The 21,129-nt window shown below is 40.2% G+C and overlaps 1 protein-coding gene across 3 annotated transcripts in view; it reads left to right on the top strand.

Moving 5' to 3' along the window:
- The window catches only part of LOC149261277 (actin-related protein 7-like), a 423,641-nt gene that overhangs the window by 152,610 nt on the left and 249,902 nt on the right, over positions 1-21,129 (top strand). The gene's annotated exons all lie outside the window — the stretch shown is intronic.

Below are 21,129 nucleotides of genomic sequence, written 5' to 3'. Positions count from 1 at the left end.
TCACTGGCCAGAAAAGAGCTGGTAAGTGTCTGAGTACAATGTTGTGATTCTTCGGACAACTTGTGCTAGTTTGCATTAAAAAAACTTCAATCTATTTCCGATGGGGACTTAGAAACATGAATGTGGAATTGCACATTCCATTTTGCTACACGTTGGTAGAATTTTAGGATGGGAATATAGCTCACAGGGGACCACAAATGAATTCTTAATCATAACATCAATGCTGCTGATTGGCTGTTATCTGGGAATGCTCATATTTTGCACTAATATAATCATGCCGTTCTGTTCTTGACACTTCCTCGTAGAAGTATGTCCAAATACATTTAGCCTTGCCTCTCTAGTTTCCTATTTTTAGGTGGAATATGTATTGCATTTTTTGTCTATAATTACTTCTTTATGTTAAAATCTTTGTTCACACTTAACAATGAAGTGAAGGACATGATAAACCTTATTTATTTGTCTTCTTCCATTGCCAACAAATAGCTGTAAGTGGTTGAATAAAGCTTTGCCATGATTCTTTGCCCAACTGGTACTAGATATGCACTTGAATCTTTAATATCTTTAGCAAATTATCTTTGTAATTTCTTGTACAAGCTTCAATGTCTATAGGGACAATCTGTTGTGTTTGAAGTTGCCAGAATTAGGGGCTTGCGAGTAGCTTTCGGGGGTGAATCAGCTGCAGGCACAAATGCTTTTCGAATGTTTTAGGGTTTTGGGTAGACGTCATGATTAGTACATAATGATTTCAAATTGTTGGAATATTCACCAATACTGAGAGGGGGGGGGGGATAATCAGTATTGGGCACTTTTTACCATTTAATCATATCATGTAAACATTAACAGTTAACAATGCCATTCAACAATTCGTAACATCATACATAATACACGATATTTTTATGTTGGAACCCAATTGGGAGAAAACCACAAAACACTTTTAATATATATCTTAAAGATTACATCAATTGGAAGCACCAACTTCCAAGAGTCTCCAACACCAACCCTATGATTTATCGGCACCAATTGAAAGGGTGCACCAACAATTCGCAAGCACAAACTTGCTTCATAGGAACCAACCTGCCCTAGCACCACCCTGCCACACTAAAGTGTTCTTAAGCACCAACTTGAAGGAGACTCCAAGTATTTGAGGAATAGAGATATGTTTTTCTTTCCCTTATTCTTCCAGAAATTTGAGAACCTAAGTCTCAAACACTAGGGTAAGTTTATTTGCCCTAGTTTGTTTGGATTTAGTATTGATCCAAGGAAACCCTATAATCGTTTGTATCCTAGACTCCATGTGCCCTATATTGAGAAGGCACTAGTCCATCTTGTTGGAAAATCAAAGTAGTTATATTAGGGTTTGATCTATGTTGCGGGGGAGCGCCCCCCCCCGAACCCGCTCCCGAACCGCGCTCCGGGCGGGAGCGGCTCGGGAGCACGCTCCCAAAATCGCTCTCGGACGGGAGCGATTTTTGGGAGCGTGCTCCCTTAAAAAAATTTGCGCTCCCTAGTCTGTCAGGGAGCGATCGCTCCCGAGCTCCCGGAGCGATTTTTAATGCCCGGGAGCGATCGCTCCCTGATCGCTCCCGGGCATTAAAAATCGCTCCGGGAGCGATTTCAGCCGGGCCGGGAGCGGGTCGGCGGAAAAAAAATCCGCCGGACCCGAAATTTCAAAAAAATTTAGATTTTTTTATTTTATTTTATAAGCCCAATGGGCCAAAAAAATTTCATTTCAACTTCATTGAGCAAGAGATTGAGAGCTGGAGCAAGAGCAAAGGAGCAAGGAGCAAGAGCTGAGGAGCAAGGAGCCAGAGCTGAGGAGCGAGGAGCAAGTGCTAAGGAGCGAGGAGCAAGCCTGCAGAGGTAAGTAACTTAATCATTTAGTTAGTTTAGCTGGTTAGGTAGTTAATTTGGTTAGTTTAATTTAGCTGTTTGAGTTTAAAGATCATGTATTTAAATTAAATTAATAAATTAAATGAATTAATCCCAATAAACTAAATTAATTTGCAGATTCAAGACTCAAACCCTACAAACATCAAACACCATGGACCTGGGGATATTTATTGGCATTTTCCTCTTCCTGGTCCCTTTTATGGTTATTATGGTGGTGGAGAGTAGGAAACGAAGGGGGCCTGAAACTGAAGAGGTGGATGAAGAAGCCGGAGGAAGTCAAATGGGTGAAAACCCCAGTGAGGAGGAGGTGGAGGAGGGTGAACATGACCCTCAAAAAACTAAACAAGACCAAACTCCACTGTGGAAATATGTTCAAAGGGCTGAAACAGGGAGAGGGGGTGGAACCACTAAATTTCATTGCCCCCATTGCAACACTGATTACACAGGTTCATACACCCGTGCTAGAAGACACCTCTGCGGGAAAAGGCCATGGGATGGAGAGAAACAAATAGGAATCAAAACTTGTGCAGCGGTGTCAACAACAGATAGAGCCAAATACATAAAGGAAGAGGAGGAAGCCCAATGCAGAACAAAAAGATCAAGGGGTTTCTTTGAACCAAGCTCACAAAGAACTCCTTCAGCATCCTCCCAAGGCAGTGGATATGGACATGGAGGCACAGGGTCATCATCTTTACGCCGTAGAACCATATCAGATTTCCTTGATGAGGGGTGTAGGAATGATGTGGATTCAAAAGTTTACAGGTTTCTCTATGCATGTGGGATACCATTCAATGTTCTACGCTCACCTTATTGGCACGAAATGGTTTCTGCCATAAATGATGCCCCTAAAGGATACAAGAGCCCTGGGTATGACAAGGCAAGAACCGTTGGCCTTGATCATGAAAAAGCAAAAATATCACATTCTTTGAATAAAATGACAAGTTCTTGGACTGACTATGGGGTGTCCATTGTATCTGATGGATGGACAAATGTAAAAGGCAATCCATTGATAAGTGTTCTTGCTGTGTCTGTTAGTGGTCCCATCTTTCTAGCTGCACATGATTACTCAGACAAGTTCAAGACCGCTATCAACATTGCAGAAGCATTACTTGAAACAATTGAGCGTATTGGCCCATACAATGTCATCCAAGTCATCACTGATAATGCTCCTAATTGTAAGGCAGCGGGAGCAATTATTGAGGATAAATACCCCAACATATTTTGGTCTGGATGTTTGGTTCACACATTGAACCTTTTGTTGCATGATATTGTCAAAAACAAAAATGCACAATACAAATGGATTGGTGATTTGTACAAGAAAGGCAAACAAATGATAAAATTTATTACAAATCATAGCAATACCCATGGCCTTTTCCGCAATCACTCGAGATTGGAGTTGCTGAAGATTGCGAAGACAAGATTTGGTAGCTATTACCTCACCTTCAGGCGCCTTGTGAAGGTAAGAGAGGCATTAGCTAGCATGGTATCAAGTCCACATTGGCAGGTATTAAAGGAAAGGGCTACAAATGCAGCTGACATGGGAGGTTTTGAAATGGTGGAGGAGGCCGCTCTTTATGGGCAGTTTTGGACAAGTGTGAGGCAGGTATTGGATTTCACCAAGCCAATTTATCACATGATTCGGTTTGCAGATACAGACAAACCAGTGATTGGCGAGGTGTATGAGCAAATGGATACCATGTTGGGGCAAATAAAAGATATTGTTCATAATAGAGATCCCAACTTGTACAAACTAATTCATGATTGTGTGTGTGAACGGTGGAATAAGCTTAATGTTCCACTACATTGCTTGGCGTATATCCTTACGCCAAAATACTACTCTTCATCTTGGTTGGGCAAACCTGCAGCAGGGGGTGGGGTTAGGACCAAACCCCACTTAGATCAAGAGGTAACTAGAGGATATTTGGAAGCATTAGAAAAATTGATACCTGACAGGGAGGAATGTGCAGCTGTGCGCCTTGAAATAGGCAAATACCTCAGTGGCAGTGGTTTGTATGGTAACTTCCATGCAATGGACGACAGAGATAAATTTGATACTCTCACATGGTGGGAAACATATGGCGGCCACGGACTTTTGCCAAAATTGGCAAAAAAAGTTCTTTCACAGGTTGTAAATTCTTCTTCTGCAGAGAGGTGTTGGAGCACCTACAGTTATATACATAATGTGAAAAGAAACAGACTCAACGAAAACCGAGCAGAAATCTTGGTTTATGTGCACTACAACTTGAGGTTGTTGAGCCATTACTGTGATCGGGCTAATGAAGATCCCACATATAAAATTTGGGACAATCACCCTGAGGACGACAATTTGGAGGATGGCATTGTACATATTGAAGAACTAGAAGAGGAGCTTGTAAGGGATGAAAATGAAGCAGCTGCAGCAGCCATGCCACCTCCACCTCCACCATCCAGTACTAGTAGCAGTGCTCGGGGCTCGAGTCTTGTTCCATTGCTGTCGCCACCTCCATCGACACCCTCGCGTGGAGGCTCTAGTTCTGGTCGTCGGTCTGTGCGGGAGACTCCTAGAAGACCACCACGACCTACTTATACTCTTGGAGACTCTCGTGGCAAGGGCCACTTGTAGATTTACAGTTTACTTGTCTTTTTTAGTTTCTATTAGACTTTAGTTTTCATAACTGTTGAGTTTTGAGTCCTTGACTCTTGACTCTTGACTCTTTCATATAATTATGACATTATGATATTTTTTGTAAACATTATATCACTGTGACAATGAAAATTTGAAGTTTGAAGTTGGGCCTTGGCAATTATAACTCATTGGTAATGATTGTGAATTATGAATATGATGCTTTGTGAAAGACTAAAGTTGTTTCATTTCATCTCATTATTCATGTTTCATTTTATAAATTTTTAACATTTCATATCATGTTAACAGTTAGAAGTTAGGACTTAGAAATATCTTCGATATTACTTCTTGTAATGGTTAAACTTGGCTTACAAGTACAACTTTGGTGATCAATGATGATAAATGTTATTGAATTTTCAATTCTGAAAGCTTGAAGTTGAAACTTTAATATTGAATTTGATGAATCATGATTTATAAGACTCAATATGTTGCAGTTGTAATATGTATTTTACTAACTTGTGGACATGGTTGATGACGATTATAATTTCTAGATGATTGATGTGATATGGTTCAATGATCAATTTATGTTTTTTTATGTTTTTAATGTCTATTTCATCATTCTACATGTTTTTGTTGACATATATGTATCAAAAATTAAAAAATATATAAAATATATATATTTTTAAAAATTCGCTCCCGGATTCGCTCCCAAACCGGGAGCTTCTGAAAATGGTCGCTCCCGCTCCCGCTTCCGCTCCCGCTCCCGCTCCCGCTCCCGCTCCCGCTCCCGCTCCCCGCTCCCGCTCCCAAGTAACATTGGGTTTGATTCTCCTTCCTTGATAATTACTTGTGAGTGTGTTGGCTTCTTTTACTTCTTTATTATCTTATCTTTCATCAAGCAATTACCATATTATGTGCGTATGAAGATCACAAAACAAGAGATACAAGACATAGGCGCTATGCTAGGGCAAAACCCCCCTCGAGGGGAAAACTCAATCAAGAAATTCTTCCTTCCAATAGTATTCTTTGGGACTCTTCACCCTAGACAAAGACCATACCTTCCCTCCACACCAAGTCAGCGTCCCAGATCTTCGACCCCTTTCCAACAACTTTGACTAGGCAGCAACTTTCGGCAACAGTGAAACTTGGAAGAATTCGATCTCACAATCTAGGGAACAAAACAGAGGGAGAGAGGCACCAAAAGTTCGATTTTCTTCTTCTCCTTAGACCTCCCCAAACTCGTATTTCCTTTGGCTTCCCGGCAACAGACGTCGCACTTCCCTAGGTACTCTTGAGATATCGAACTAGCTTGAGATGTGATGCTCCAAATGACTTCGACTAGCTTGTATTTATAGGATTCTTGTGGGTCGAATAAGTGCCCGTAGGCCGACTTGGTGTGGAGGATACATAAATCATATTTGACTCGATACTTAAATCTTTTTACACGATTCAAAAGCCCAAGAAGGGTCTCTTTGAATGTACAATGACTCTATAAACTCAATATTAATCCTAGGAGTCCAAAATGGGGGCTTTGACTAATATAATGATTGCCCAAGCATGAAACCCATGCTTTAATGAGTCATTGTTACAATAATAAAAATTCTTTTCTTTATTATTTTGACAAGTACATTTCATGATGACTCAAATACATTAAACAAAGACTAGACCTAGTTACAATTTCCAACACTCCCGCTTAACTAGGGAGGTATTCATCATATACAAATACAATAGAATACTTCAAACTATATGAAACAATGAAGAACTTTAGGCGCCGCAATGCCATGGACTAGATTCCTTACCAAGGCAATCTATCCATTGGTCTCTCAAAAATTTAGGCACTGCAATGCCACAGACTAGATTCCTGACCAGGGCAATCTATCCATTGGTCTCTCAACAATTTAGACACTATAATGCCACAGACTAGATTCTTGACCAGGGCAATCTATCCAAGTGGGAATAAGGTGGACTCAAGCTTTCAACCCCTCTAGGTACCATCAGGCTTACTTGCTAACCACCAACCCAGGGACCTAGGTGCGTATCCATGGTCAGAGCTCTATGACCCATGCCACCCTTCCCTACTTTGGGACCTAGACATCAACACAAAGTGCCAACCAAATGTCCTCCCAAGCAATGCTTCACTCACAAAGCCTCAACAAATCTCTTCCATTTCCTTATCATCAATACAATCAACAATGTCTACCAAACCCAACAGGTTTCTCAAATACTCAAACTTCTTATTCGGAAGAGCCTTTGTTAGTATGTCTGCTACCTGTTCATCTGTCGAGACATACTCCAACTTCACGATCCCATCTTGCACCAGGTTCCTAATAAAGTGGAACTTATTATTCATATGTTTCGTTCTTGAATGAAACACGGGATCTTGAGACATCTTGATACAACTTTGATTGTCACAATTAATCACAGTAGGACCTAGAGACTTCTCGAACAAATCTGTCAGAAGCTTCCTTAACCAGACAACCTCCTTTCCTACTTCACATGCAGCCACATATTCTGCCTCCACCACTACTCAATGCAACGGGATCTTGTTTCCTACTCATCCATGAGATCATAACAGCTCCCAGACTAAAACATCCTCCAGTAGTGCTCCTCCCATCGATCTCACTGCCACCCAATTAGAGTCTGTGAAGCCAATTAGCTTGAATTCCTTACTATCATACTTTAGGCAGTGATATATAGTGCCATGAAGATACCTCAGTATATGTTTAGCAGCTATCCAGTGATCGTGATAGGGCTCCAACTGAAACTAACTAAGAATGTTTACTGCAAAACATATATTTGGCCTAGTATTTACCCGATACATTAGGTAACCCACCGAATGTCGATAGGAGGTAGGATCCACGAGACTAGAATCAGAGTCCCTCAACTTCTTGAGATTGGTGATCATAGGAGTAGTCATCGACTTGGAATCCATCATCCCAAATATCTGCAACAACTTGATGATGTACTTTCCTTGCCCCAAATATATCTCCCCAAGTCTATGCTATACTTCCAGACCTAGTTAATAGTGCATCAGTCCTAGATCCTTCATTTCAAATTCAGCTGCCAACATCTTGCATTCTTGAAATCTTCGCTCCACACTTGTGATGAATAGATCATCCACATATAGCAGAATAATGACGGGCTCATTATTCACAACCTTGATGTAGAGATTCAAATCAACAAAACTCTTCACAAACCAAATTCTAAGTAGATATGCAGCCATCCTTGCATACCATGCCCTAGGTGCTTGCTTCAAACCATATAAGGCCTTCTTAAGTCTGCAAACATGAGAGTCCCTGCTATTAACATTAAATCCTTCGGGTTGTTCAATGTACACTTCCTCATCAATGGTCCCATTCAGAAATGCGGTCTTCACATCCATTTGATGGATATTCCACCCCATTGTAGTAGCTAATGAAACTAGTGATCTAATGGTAGTGTACCTTGCTGTAGGTGCAAAGGTTTCGTCATAATCAATGCCTTCCTTTTGAGGGAAATCCCTTGCAACAAATCTTGCTTTATACTTCTCTATACTTCCATCAACTGCATGTTTGATCTTATAGATCCATTTAGATGTGACAATCGATTTGTCACTAGGTTTAGGAACAATTTCCCAAACCGCATTCTTCATGATGGATTGATATTCTTCTTGCATTGCTTTCTTCCAAACCTCTTGTTGCCCAACTTCCTTGAATGTAGATGGTTCAACATCAATCAATTTTGTCATATATGCAGCATAACCGGAATATCACTTCGGCTTCTTTCTTTCCTTTAAGGTTCCTTTCGCAACTTCATGTCCTTCAACATCTTCCAATGTAGCTTTCAACCAATTTGGCCTCTTCCTTGTGGTTGGGATGACCACCGATTGAATAGGCTCACTTGGTTCTTCTTCTTCGAGATTTGTAGTAGAGTTTTTGTGATGAACTTCTTCTTCAAATATGGGAACTTCTTCATCATCAGAATCAATAGCAATATCCCTTGATTTCTTGTATGCTTGATCCTCATCAAATATGACATCCCCGCTTACTTCAGCGTGTCTTCCTTCCTTTATGTAGATTCTATATGCTTTGAGGAGAGACTATATCCAACAAATATTCCCTTGATACTTGTAGAGTCCAACTTCTTTTGCTTGTCTTTAGGAACATGAATATATGTTGGACTTCCAAAGATTTGGAGGTGAACACACTCAGCTTCTTTCCTGTGAATACTTCTTCTGGTGTTGTATTATCAAGACTCTTATGAGGACTTCTATTTTGAATGCATACAACTGTCATCGCTGCTTCTCCCCATAAGAACTTTGGTAGATCTTGATCAAGGAGCATAGTTTGAATGCCTTCTTTAATTGACCTATTCTTCCTTTCGACCAATCCATTTTGTTCGGGATAATAGGGAACAATGAACTCCCTCTTGATACCTGCTTCCTTACAATATGCAATCAGTTCCTTAGAAGTGTATTCCCCACCATTGTCAAACCTCAAAGTCTTTATCTTTCTTTTGGTTAGGGTTTCCACTTCAACCCTAAACTCCTTGAACTTATCAAATACTTCATCTTTTGTTTTGAGGAGGTAGAGCCATGTCTTTCTAGAATGGTCATCAATGAATGTCAGACAGTAGAGATGACCTCCAAGTGATTTGTTAGACATGGGCCCACACCAATGTTGCACGAAGCGGGAGCGAAGCGGAAGCGCGGAAGCGGAAGCGGGAGTGCGGAAGCGTCATTTTCCAAAAATCTAGGAAGCGAAGCGTCTGCGGAAGCGTCTGCTATATATATATATATTTTTATATTTTTTTGCATTTATACTCAAAACAAACATCCCAAATACCAAATTAATTAGAACCTCTTTCATGATTATCACTAAAAATATTCTATAAATATCCAGTGAAACTGAAATTTTTACCATCTAACTAATAATAATTAATATTTAAATTAAAATTTTGGAAACTATTTAAAAATAATATATTTTTAATATTAATAAATATTTTAATAATAAACAATCCAATAAATAATGAAATGAAACTCAAAGAAATTATAAAAAAATATAAAGGTACGATGTTCAAGGAAGACTTTTGGTAGAGAAATGTCCGGAGTATTGTAACTCTGTCAACCGAAGGCTATTTACACACTGATTATTTATATAAAAATACTTTAGCCATCTCCCATGCCTTGAACTTGAAGGCACGGAACCTTATTTTCCTACTTTAATTTTTTGATTGACTTTAAAGGATACATATTTTAATATATTTTTCAGGGGAGAGAAAAACGAGATACACTTTTTCAATATATTTTTTAGGGGAGAAAAAAACCGAGATACACTTTTTCAATATATTTTTCAGGGGAGAAAAAAACCGAGATACACTTTTTAATATTATATATTTTTCCTGTATTCTCTCTGTTACCTAAATACGTCGAATATTGCTCCCAGTGTATACATATATACCCATGCATACACGTATATACGAAGAGAGTCTAAAATACGGTAACCACAACTGAAATACGAAGTCGATTAGCTGGAAGGAGGAAGACCAGGCAGGCAGAAAAGTTTAAAAGAGAAGCTTCTTAGCCGGCGGTCACATGCGACGATGTATATCCCACATTTTCAAAGCTGTTTACTTTTACACATAGCGAGAGAGGAAACCATTCGAAGTCAAATTTCGGCGCCTCTTAATTTTTCGGGGTTCAAATTATTTTTTCGGGGCCCACGCTTCCTGGTTTCGCTTCCTAAAAACCAGGAAGCGCATTAAAAAAACGGAATCGCGCTTCGGACAAAACAAAATCGCGCTTCTTGGGGCGCTTCCGGAACGCTTTCGTACGGGGCGCGATTCCGGCCTAGGATCCGGGCGGGGGGGCGCTTCCTGCAACTCTGGCCCACACGCATTGGAATGATGAGGTCTAATATCTCTTTAGACCTAGTTTCACTATTATGAAATGGCTTTCTTGTATGTTTTCCGAAAGAGCATCCCTTGCACACACCTTCATGGTCCAACTTCATATTAGGAATACCATGAACCAGTTGACTAAGAGTAGGGATGACCTTATAATGTAGATGACCATACCTCCTATGCCATAGTTAAATGGGACTTATTTCCATATGAACCAAAGCTTGAGGAGGTGGTGTAATGACCTTATAAAGACTTTCTTCAAGAACTCGAATAACCCTGGCTTTATCAATGCTAGAGTCTTTTCCCTAAACCAATACCTTTCCATCAACAAAAGCAATTCTTTCCCCTTTATCTTCTAAGCAAGAAATAGAAAGCAAATTCTATTTCAAACTTGGAACATATAGAATGTTGTTGAGGTGCAACTTCGATCCATTATCCAGCGTTAACGATGTTGATCCTAGGCCTTTAACAACATAGCTTTTGTTGTCACCCAATTCCACTGCATGAGAAGATGGCTCCTTTGATAGTGTATGAAGTTGTTTACTTTCTCCTATCATGTTTCTCGATGCTGCACTATCAATGCTCCATGCATTGTCATCATTAAGAGATCTTGTAAGAGCAGCCAAGAATCCTTGACTTTTGACCTTGTTGAACAAGTAGGAGACGACCTTCTTGATCCACCTTCCAGCAGTGTTGATACCCATTCTTATGTAGTTCATCACAGAGGGAGAATCCATGCCAACGAAGTGATTTTCGACTCTTCTTGACCTTAGCTCTGACACCATGTTGGAAAATCAAAATAGTTATTTTAGGGTTTGATTCTCCTTTCTTGATAATTACTTGTGAGTTTTTTGACTTTTTTATTATCTTATCTTTCATCAAGCAATTACCATATTATGTGTGTATGAAGATCACAAAACAAGAGACACAAGATGTAGGCACTATGCTAGGGAAAAACCCACCTCGAGGGGAAAACCCAGTCAAGAAATTTTTCTTTCAATAGTATTCTTTGAGACTCTTCACCCTAGACAAAGACCAGAGCTTCCCTCCACACCAAGTCAGCCTCCCAGATCTTTGACCCCTTTCGAGCAACTTTGACTAGCCAGCAACTTCCGGCATCAAGCAACTTCCGACAATAATGAAACTTGGAAGACTTCGATCTCCCAATCTAGGGCACGAAACAGAGAGAGAGGCACCAAAAGTTCGATTTTCTTCTTCTCCTTAGACTTCCCCAAACTTGCACTTCCTTTGGCTTCTCGACAACAAACTTCGCACTTCCCCAACTACTCTTGAGATATCGAACTAGCTTGAGATGTGATGCTCCAAATGACTTCGACTAGCTTGTATTTATAGGATTCTTGTCGGTTGAATAAGTGTCCTTATGCCGGCTTGATCTCTTCCAGGCCGACTTGGTGTGGAGGATACATAAATCATATTTGACTCTATATTTAATCTTTCAAAAGCCCAAGAAGGGTCTTTTTGAATGTAGAATGACTCTATAAACTCAATATTAATCATAGAAGTCCACAATGGGGACTTTGACTAATATAATGATGACCCAAGCATGGAACCCATGCTTTAATAAGTCATTGTTACAATAATAAAAATTCTTTTGACAAGTACATTTCATGATGATTGAAATACATTAAATCAAGACTGAACCTAGTTACAATTTCCAACACATCTCTCATGTGGCATTCTTTTAAATTATAAAAATCGTTTCCTTTTTTAGTTCGTTGTAAATTATGGATAAATGACAACAAAATTTTATATTTTTAGTATTTAATGACTTGTTGATGTATTCCCTAGGGTTAGGTATTGTGTGTAAGTGCATTAGAGAAGAAAAATTGAATTTTTTCATGCATTTTTCATCCATTTTCTGGGGCTGCTGTCAAGTGTCTTTTTTGTCTCTTATTATCAATATTTGTAGTTCGCTGTCTAATTTAGCCTTCATTTTTTATACTTTATTCACTTTTTTCACGTCTTGGTTGTTGTTACAAACTATTGTTTTATGACAACTTGTTGGGTCAAAACCGTAGTTTATAGCAATCTTGAGTATTTCTTGATATGGTGTGTTTGGAAGCCTATTTGAGACTCTTTAGGCCATCCCTAACCTTTAGATTGACTTGTAGGTCCATTGAATTTAAATATGGAATTTACACCAACGACATCAAACCTTAATTTTTTATATCTCTATCTAGTGGGTTTTTTTTTGTAGGATCCTTTGGGGGCACTAGGCTTAAAATCCTTCGGTTACTTGGTCACTAAGGCCTGCTAGGGAAGCCTCCCTTGTGTTAGATTGTGTCCTTCACTAAATAGAGGGGAGTAGTTGCTGAGGTGACAATGGTGACACTTTTGTGTGTTGTAATTTGTCTAGGTCGCCTAACAAGGCTTTGCACTAGGTTGCGAGATTTCGCTGTAGCATTTTGTCACTATTGTTGGGGAGGTGTTGAATCCTTCACCTCAAGACTTGAATTCTATACTTCAACCTTTTCCTTGATGAGTGCATTGCAAAGCCTATTTTAATTTGCTCATCCAACAACTCCACAATCTCATCTATGGTCAGAAACTTCTAGTGAAATACCCAATAGGAGATTGGCTAATCCTCCTAAAACCAAATACGTGAAAAACACCTTGTAAGTCTCTCAAGATGAAGGCTCTTTTTGGTAGTCCTCCAAGAGTAGCTCCAATGGTTATGTCATGTCTCAACAATGCCTTCAACCCTTTGGATATGATTTCTCTTCCTAGATACTCCAATAAAATGCCTGATAAAATTAGTGAATGGTTGCCCAAATTCTCTTGAGATAATGTAATCACAACGAAGGAACATATGGGTCAATTTTAGAAGTATATAGGTGGCTTTAATATTGAAGAAGAGGATGTGGTCACGAGTCTTTTTACACTTTCTTTAGAAGGAATGTTTCAGTCTTGGTGAAAAGACTTGAAGAAATTTCAACCGCCACTCCGGTTATCAGTTTTCCTTATCACTCCATGCATTTAGTTTTAAATCCAAGCATGATAAAATTTCTAAACTCTGGAAATGATAATATTTTTCTGAAAACACAAATTTAGAGATTTCACAACTGCTGAAATTGCAAAAATAAGACACAGCGAAATTATGACAGCCACACAGAAAATAACACAGTGATTTTTGGTCAATTTGACCCTGGAAAAACCCCCTACAACTCTTGGGGAAAACTAGTTTGAGAGCTCTTCTTTATTTCTAAAAATGATTTTACAAAGAAACTAAAATACACAGTAAAAATTCCAGCAACCACAAATTACAACTTATCTTGATTTCCGTGCTTGAACTCCACCTCGAAAATCGTGCCAATCAGCGAACAGCCAAAACATAAATTTTTACAGCAATAAAACAACATTAAATGCTGTACGACCAGTGTCGAAAAATGTGCCCAAAACTTGCTATCCCTCTTCTTCGATTTCTGTGCCTTTCTCTTGCTATATGGGTTTTCCTTGGGATGCGTGCCAATAAATGCTGCTGCCTAGATTTGCTGAAATGTCTTCTTGCTATTCTCCTTCACTTCCTCACTGCTAAGAAATTCTCTCATTGCTCTCTCTTATTTTTCTCTCAATTGCTCATGAAAGAATGAATTGATCCTTTTCCTCTTCTCTTCTTCTTTTATTCTCTAAATGAGCTTTTGGGTTACCCTAAGATCTAATGGCTTAGATTCATTTAGATCTAGGGATGAGAATAAATGTGAATTTAATTCTCACTTTCTATTTTTTAACTCACCCACTTAAATAAAGACCCACTTAGCGTTTTATTTCGAGTCACTTTTTCACTTTCTAATTCTTCATTCACTTTAATAAAGTCACCTTTAAAGTAGAATGTAACTTTACCACTTATAAAGTTACTTTTAAATTAGAATGTAACTTTACCACTCATAAAGTCACTTTTAATTTAAATTGACTTTACCACTTATAAAGTCACTTTAGGAGAAAAGTAAAAAAAAAAATTTGGACACTTTTCCCTAGGCCAAAAATCAAAGCCTTAGGGAACCACTTGTCCTCTGGTACCCAAATTTTAACACTCCCTCTTACCAAGGAAAGTGTTCCACACCACTCCCATCTTGTCTCTAAAGTATACATGCTTGCCTCGTGGTAAAGCTTTGGTAAAAATGTCCGCTACCTGCTCATTTGTAGAAATGTACTCAAGCTTGACAACTCCCTTTTGGACATAGTCTCTAGTGAAGTGATATTTGATCTCAATATGCTTTGACCTGTCATGAAAAATTGGATTCTCCGTGAGTTTTATGCAACTCTGTTTATCACAGTAAATTACTGAAGGTCTCAATGCTTGACCAAGTAGACCAAACAACATCTTGCGAACCCATATGACCTCACAACTAGCCAAACTAGCAGCCATATACTCTGCCTTAGCTGAGCTCAATGCAACTCACTGTTGTTTCCGGCTGATCCATGACACAACTTCCGAACCCAACCCAAAAAACACCTGGAAGTACTCTTCCTAACTGAAGCACAACCTCCCCAATCTGAATCCGTGTACCATGCCAGTATCACTCCATCACCCTGTCTATGATCCATATCAAAATCCACAGTGTCCTGCAAGTAACGAAGAATGTGTTTTGCAGCTACCCAGTGCACTCTGCTGGGCTCACACATGAACTGACTCATAGTGTTAACTACAAAACATATATATGGTCGAGTGTTGACCAAATACATCAAACAACCAATCAATTGTTTGTATAGAGTAGGATCCACCAACTCGGAATCAGGAGCGTGAAACTTCTTCCAGTTAGTGATCATAGGTGTAGACATGGGTTTGTAGTCCTCCATGTGAAATCTGCTAAGAATATCCACAATGTACTTCCCTTGTCCCAGGAAGAAATGCCCCTCCTCTTGCCACACCTCCAATCCCAAAAAATAATGCATCAAGCCGATATCCTTCATCTCAAACTCTGAAGCAAGATCTCTCTTGCAGCGCTCAATGAGTCTCTTTGCACCAGTGATGATCAAGTCATCAACATACAACACCAGAATGAGAGGCTCCTCACCCACCACAATGAAGTATAGGCTCGGATCAGCCTCACTCTTTGTGAAACCCAACTGCTGCAAGTATGTATCAATCCTCGAGTACCAAGCTCTAGGAGCTTGCTTTAGGCCATAGAGTGCCTTTTTCAGTCTGCATACATGGGGCTCCTTCCCATGCACCTCAAAGCCCTGCGGCTGCTCAATATGAGCCTCCTCCTGAATGAAGCCATTGAGAAATGCGGTCTTCACATCCATCTGGTGGATCTTCCAACCCATCTCTATTGCAATCGATATAATGGAGCGAATAGATGTATATCGAGCTATGGGAGTGAAGGTCTCCTCATAGTCACCTCCCTTTACTTGTGAGAACCCTCTTGTCACAAATCGAGCCTTGAATTTCTCGATGCTGCCATCTGCAACATGCTTTATCTTGTAGAGCCATCTGGAAGTAACAACTGATTTACCTTCAGGCCTCGACACTACCTCCCAAACATCGTTCTTCATAATAGAAGAATACTCCTCCATCATGGCCTCTCTCCAGACTTGCTGGCTGGCTGCCTCCTCATAACTAGAAAGCTCGAAGTCAACAATGCTTGTTACCAATGCCATGTAACTATAGAACCGCTCAGGTGGTTTACTCTCTCTAACCTGTCTCTTTGGCCTAGCAATTGATGTGGCCTCACGCAAGGTATCTTGAAGCCACTTGGGCTTCCTCTTCCCTGAGCATACTTCTCCCACCAGAGTGAAAGAATCCTCATCATCATTATAAGCCTGAACTCCTGAAGGCCTGTCAACTGACCTCATGCCTGAACCTATGCCTGTAGATGCTGAAGTATCGTGCGAATTGTGCATTAGTGGACTACCCTGTGAACTGCTCTACGGACTACCCTGCATGCTGCCCAAACAACCACCCACCTAACTCTGAGAGCTACTGCTCACTGATGGACCTGACACTATTATCGACATACCTCCTGATCCCTGACCATTGGATTCCTGTGACTGAGTCAGCTGCTCCTGAGGGTCTGGTGACTCTGGATACTCTTAACTCCCGTGACCTCCTGAAAGCTCTCTCCTCCTCGAACTTCACATCCCGCCTGACAACCACTTTCCTCTGTGCAGGAATATAAATTCGATAAGCTTTCGAGGTCTCGCTATAACCCACAAAGATGCCCTTGTCTGCAGTGGGCTCTACCTTGGTCCTGTTCTCCTTGGGGACATAGGAATATGTAAGGCACCCAAAGATACGAAAGTACCAAACATTAGACTTCTACCCAGAAAAAGCCTCCTCTGGAGTCACATTCCCCAAGGCACGATGTGGACTCCTGTTCTGCAAGTACACAATAGTGTTGCAGGCCTCTGCCCACAAAAATAAAGGTAACCCCTGATCATGAAGCATGGCTTTGGCAACCCCTGCACTAGATCTATTCTTCCTCTCTGCAATCCCATTCTACTGGGGGTAGTAAGGAACTGTGAACTCCCTCCTAATGCCTTCCTCAACACAAAATCAACAAACTCACCAAGGGTATCCTCCCCTCCATTGTCTGACATGAGGACCTTGATCTTCCTACCTGTCTGGGTCTCCACAAGAGCTTTGATCTCTTGAAACCGCTTGAAGACGTCACTCTTGGTCTTCAAGAAATAAATCCAAGTCTTCCTGGAGTGGTCATCAATGAATAAAACATAGTACTCATAGCCACTCAATGATACATGAGACATCGACCACTCACATCGGTATGAATCAAGTTAAGGATCCTAGTCGCTCTGCTGTCACTGCTGGGAAAAGGGGATATGGCAAACTTCCCCATAGTAAATCTTCTGCATAGATCAAGGTGATCAGAACTGAAATCTGGCACACTAGTGGTGGTGTCCCGCAATGTACTCAAGAACCCGTGATACATGTGCCCCATCCTGCGGTGCCAAATCTCACACAACTCTGAATTGCTAGATCTGCTGTTGGTCTTGTCTCAGGTGCTGCTACTCATTGCCATCAGGGGCTGGAATGAGAACTTGTACACCTTGGCATGGTGCACACCAATCTCTCTAGCTGAAGAAGCTGGAGTTCCCCTAGGATATATAAGCACCTGCCCTCTCCTGAACAACACATCATACCCTCTATCCTCAAGTGCTGAGACGGATATCAGGTTCTTCTTCATTCCAGTCACATATAGAACATCTGACACTTTCAAGGGAGGTTCAGGTCCCCTATCAAATGTCAATGTCCCCACACCGACTTCTCTAACAACGCTTTCATCACCAAGTACTACCTCCATATCAGTATCACCCTCTGAAAGCTCTGCCAAGTACTCTCCAACTCCTTCCATGTGGGGGGAAGCGCCACTGTCAACATACCAAATGCTAGAAGATGCTCTGCTAGTAGCGGGGAATGCACACTCCCTCTGAACCTGTATGGCAGGTGATCTTGCACTAGTGGCCTCACAAGCTATGAACCCAAACTCCCGATCAAATCTCTCTGAGAAGCTCTCTATCTCTATAGAAGCTGCCATGGGTTTGTCTTTCCCTTTCTTGTTCTTCTTCTTCGGAGACACAACAACATAGTGTCCCAACATTTGACAATTCCAACATTTGACTTCGGAATAGTCCTTCTTGTTCTACTGCTTGCCTTTACCTTTGCTTTTGCTTCCACTGTTGGAAGCTTCTTTGCTCTGCCCTTCTTGCCTCTTGCTAACAATGCCACATTGTCATCCTCCTCCACCTGTTTGGCTGCCCCAAGATGGTTCTTTCTGATCTCATTTTGAATGAAATCATCCCACAACCTCTCCCAATCGGGAAGGTTTTCCCGTGCAACAATGCCATCCACAAAATTCTCCCAGGTCTTGGGAAGACCATTCAAAGCAATTTTCACCAACTCAGTGGGTGCAATGATCTCACCTACGGCTGCCAACTCATCTCTCACTGAAGTGATCTTTGTGAGCTATGCCGTAGCACTGTCAATCTTAGCCATTTTAATGGTCTTCAGTTTCTCCTTGAGGACCATTTTTCTGTTTTCATTTGAGCTCTGGTAAAGATTGGTCAACGCTGTCCACATCTCATGTGAATAAGTCTTTCCTCTCACATGAGGAATGACATGGTTTTTGATTCCTTCTAGAATCGATTTTTTTGCCTTAGCATTCTTTTTGTTAAACTCTGCCAACTGTACAAGGTTAGCAGGTACTACTATTGGGTTCTGTGTGGTATTTACCATAATGCCCCAGACTTTTGCTTCCTCAAAGATGCTCTGGATTCTCTCCTTCCATGCATTGTAGTTGTTTTGCCCATCCAACCTGTCTTCAACTCTCAAACCCAAAGACATGTTTCACTGTCCTACAAAACTAAAATTTTCAAATTTGTGGTAAAGGTTTCTATTTTCTGTTTAAAAATCAGCTTGCTGTAATTTTCACTTTGCTGTCCCAAACTACACTTTTCAGCCAACCAAGCTCTTATACCATGAAGAAATTTCAACCCCCACTCCGATTATCAGTTTTCCTTATCACTCCATGCATTTAGTTTTAAATCCAAGCATGACTAAAAGTTCTAAAATCTGGAAATGATAATATTTTTCTAAAGTCACAAATTTAGAGATTTCACAACCGCTGAAATTGCAGAAATAAAACATAGCAAAATTATGATAGCCACACACAGAAAATAACACAGTGATTTTTGGTCAATGTGACCCTCGAAAAATTCTTTACAACTCTTGGGGAAAACCAGTTTGAGAGCTCTTCTTTATTTCTGAAAATGATTAGAGACACTGAAATACACAGTAAAAATTCCAGCAACCACAAATTACAACTTTATTCAATTTTCATGCTTGAACTCCACCTCGAAAATCGTGCCAATCAGCAAACAACCAAAACATAATTTTTTACAGCAATAAAACAACATTAAATGCTGTACGACCAACCTCGAAAAATGTGCTCAGAACATGCTCTCCCTCTTACTCGATTTCTGTGCCTTTTTCTTGCTGTACGTTTTTTTTCCTTGGGATTCGTGCCAGTAAATGCTGCTACCCAGATTTGCTGAAATGCCTTCTTGCTACTCTCCTTCACTTCCTTACTGCTCAGAAATTCTCTCCTTGCTTTCTCTTCTCTTTCTCTCAAATGCTCAAGAAAGAATGAATTGATCTTTTCCTCTTCTCTTCTCCTTTTATTCTCTAAATGACCTTTTGGGTTACCCTAAGATCCAATGGCTTAGATTCATTTAGATCTAGGGATGAGAATAAATGTGCATTTAATTCTCACTTTCTATTTTTTAAATCACCCACTTAAATAAAGACCCATTTAGCCTTTTATTTCCATAGTCACTTTTTGTTAAGTTTAGGTATGTTCTATGCTAGAGCAATTTATTTAAATTTTCACAGTTAGCAATCACATCAGCATTAAGATAAACTGCGGATAGAACATAAATATAAAACGCAGAAGACAAGCCAAGACAAGAGGACACAAGATATGGCATGAGCCAGGGACAAACCCCACAATGTGTGGGGAAACCCTTTGATCAAATCTTCTTTTATCTTCAAAGTTCAGCAGTGAAAGAGAGAGAGAGAGTACATTTACAATAGAAGTCAACACTTTGACTTATCTAGATCTAGCATAGATCATTTCGTATAATGATGAGATCAGTTGAAGACATTCTGCTTCAACTGATTCTCAAAGGTGATGGCTTCACCTATCGTAGTGCTGCATTTCGTCCATTTGCCGCACCTTACCATGTAGCACCATGCTGCCCCATCACAGTGCTGGATCTAGATGACTGAGCTGCTTTCATCTTCATGCTGCTCATCATGCTGCATCTTTCCATGGTCTCATCCACCATCAAGTTGCCCATGCTCATGATTACATTTACTATGATGTTGTCCATGCTCCATGCATCATTGTGCTGCCCATGCACATGATCTCATTCATCATGATGCTCATGATCTCATACATCATGCTGCTGCCCATCCTCCATCATGCTCGATGTCATCACAGTTGCATCATTGTTGCTCCTTTACTGAGATCATGCTTGCTGTACCTTTGAAGTTGTTACTGCTGCATCTTTTATATAATGATAGTTTCATCATATAAACGCTAGGATCATCAATGTATTACTGCTGGGGGTATACGAGCTAGCATGAGCACAGATCAACACATGTTTATATATTGATATATATGTTAATACACATATCTTTTTCATCCATCCGAGATCATACCTTCATTCATGGCATCCGAGATCTGCTCCTTTGATCGAGATCTCAGAGAAGGGTTTACTGTCAACAAGACTGAAGCTTACCATTTGAAGTCTTGTCTATCTATGATTGAGCAGGAGAATGTTCGAGGCAAGTCTCCACTGATTGTGTATAAAGCCTTGTCTCCATGACTGCGTAGAAGATGATTTCTTGACAGCGTAGGAAGATATCTCTATTACAGCGTATGTACATATATTGCCATTGCCTGCAAATATATCTTGCTGCGTTGAATGCCATTGCTGCGTTGTATCTTTATTGCCTAAGTATGTACATATATTGCCATTGCCCGCAAATATATCTTGCTGCGTTGAATTATTTTCTCTCTGCCTTGTGTATATACATATATTCTTATGTATTGCTAACGATGAGATCAGCGTATAATGGCATCAATGTACAACATACTCTGCGTATTAATGTCATCAATGTACAGCATACATAAGTCTTTCCTGATCTGCGTATGTACAACATACATAAGTCTTTCTTGATCTGCGTATGTACAACATACATAAATCTTTCCTGA

This window comes from Pinus tabuliformis, chromosome 6, assembly GCF_031772625.1.
Source record: "Pinus tabuliformis cultivar Carrire ecotype Pingquan chromosome 6, CPIR1, whole genome shotgun sequence".
Taxonomy (NCBI): domain Eukaryota; kingdom Viridiplantae; phylum Streptophyta; class Pinopsida; order Pinales; family Pinaceae; genus Pinus; species Pinus tabuliformis.
This window is presented reverse-complemented; position numbering and strand designations above follow the sequence as displayed.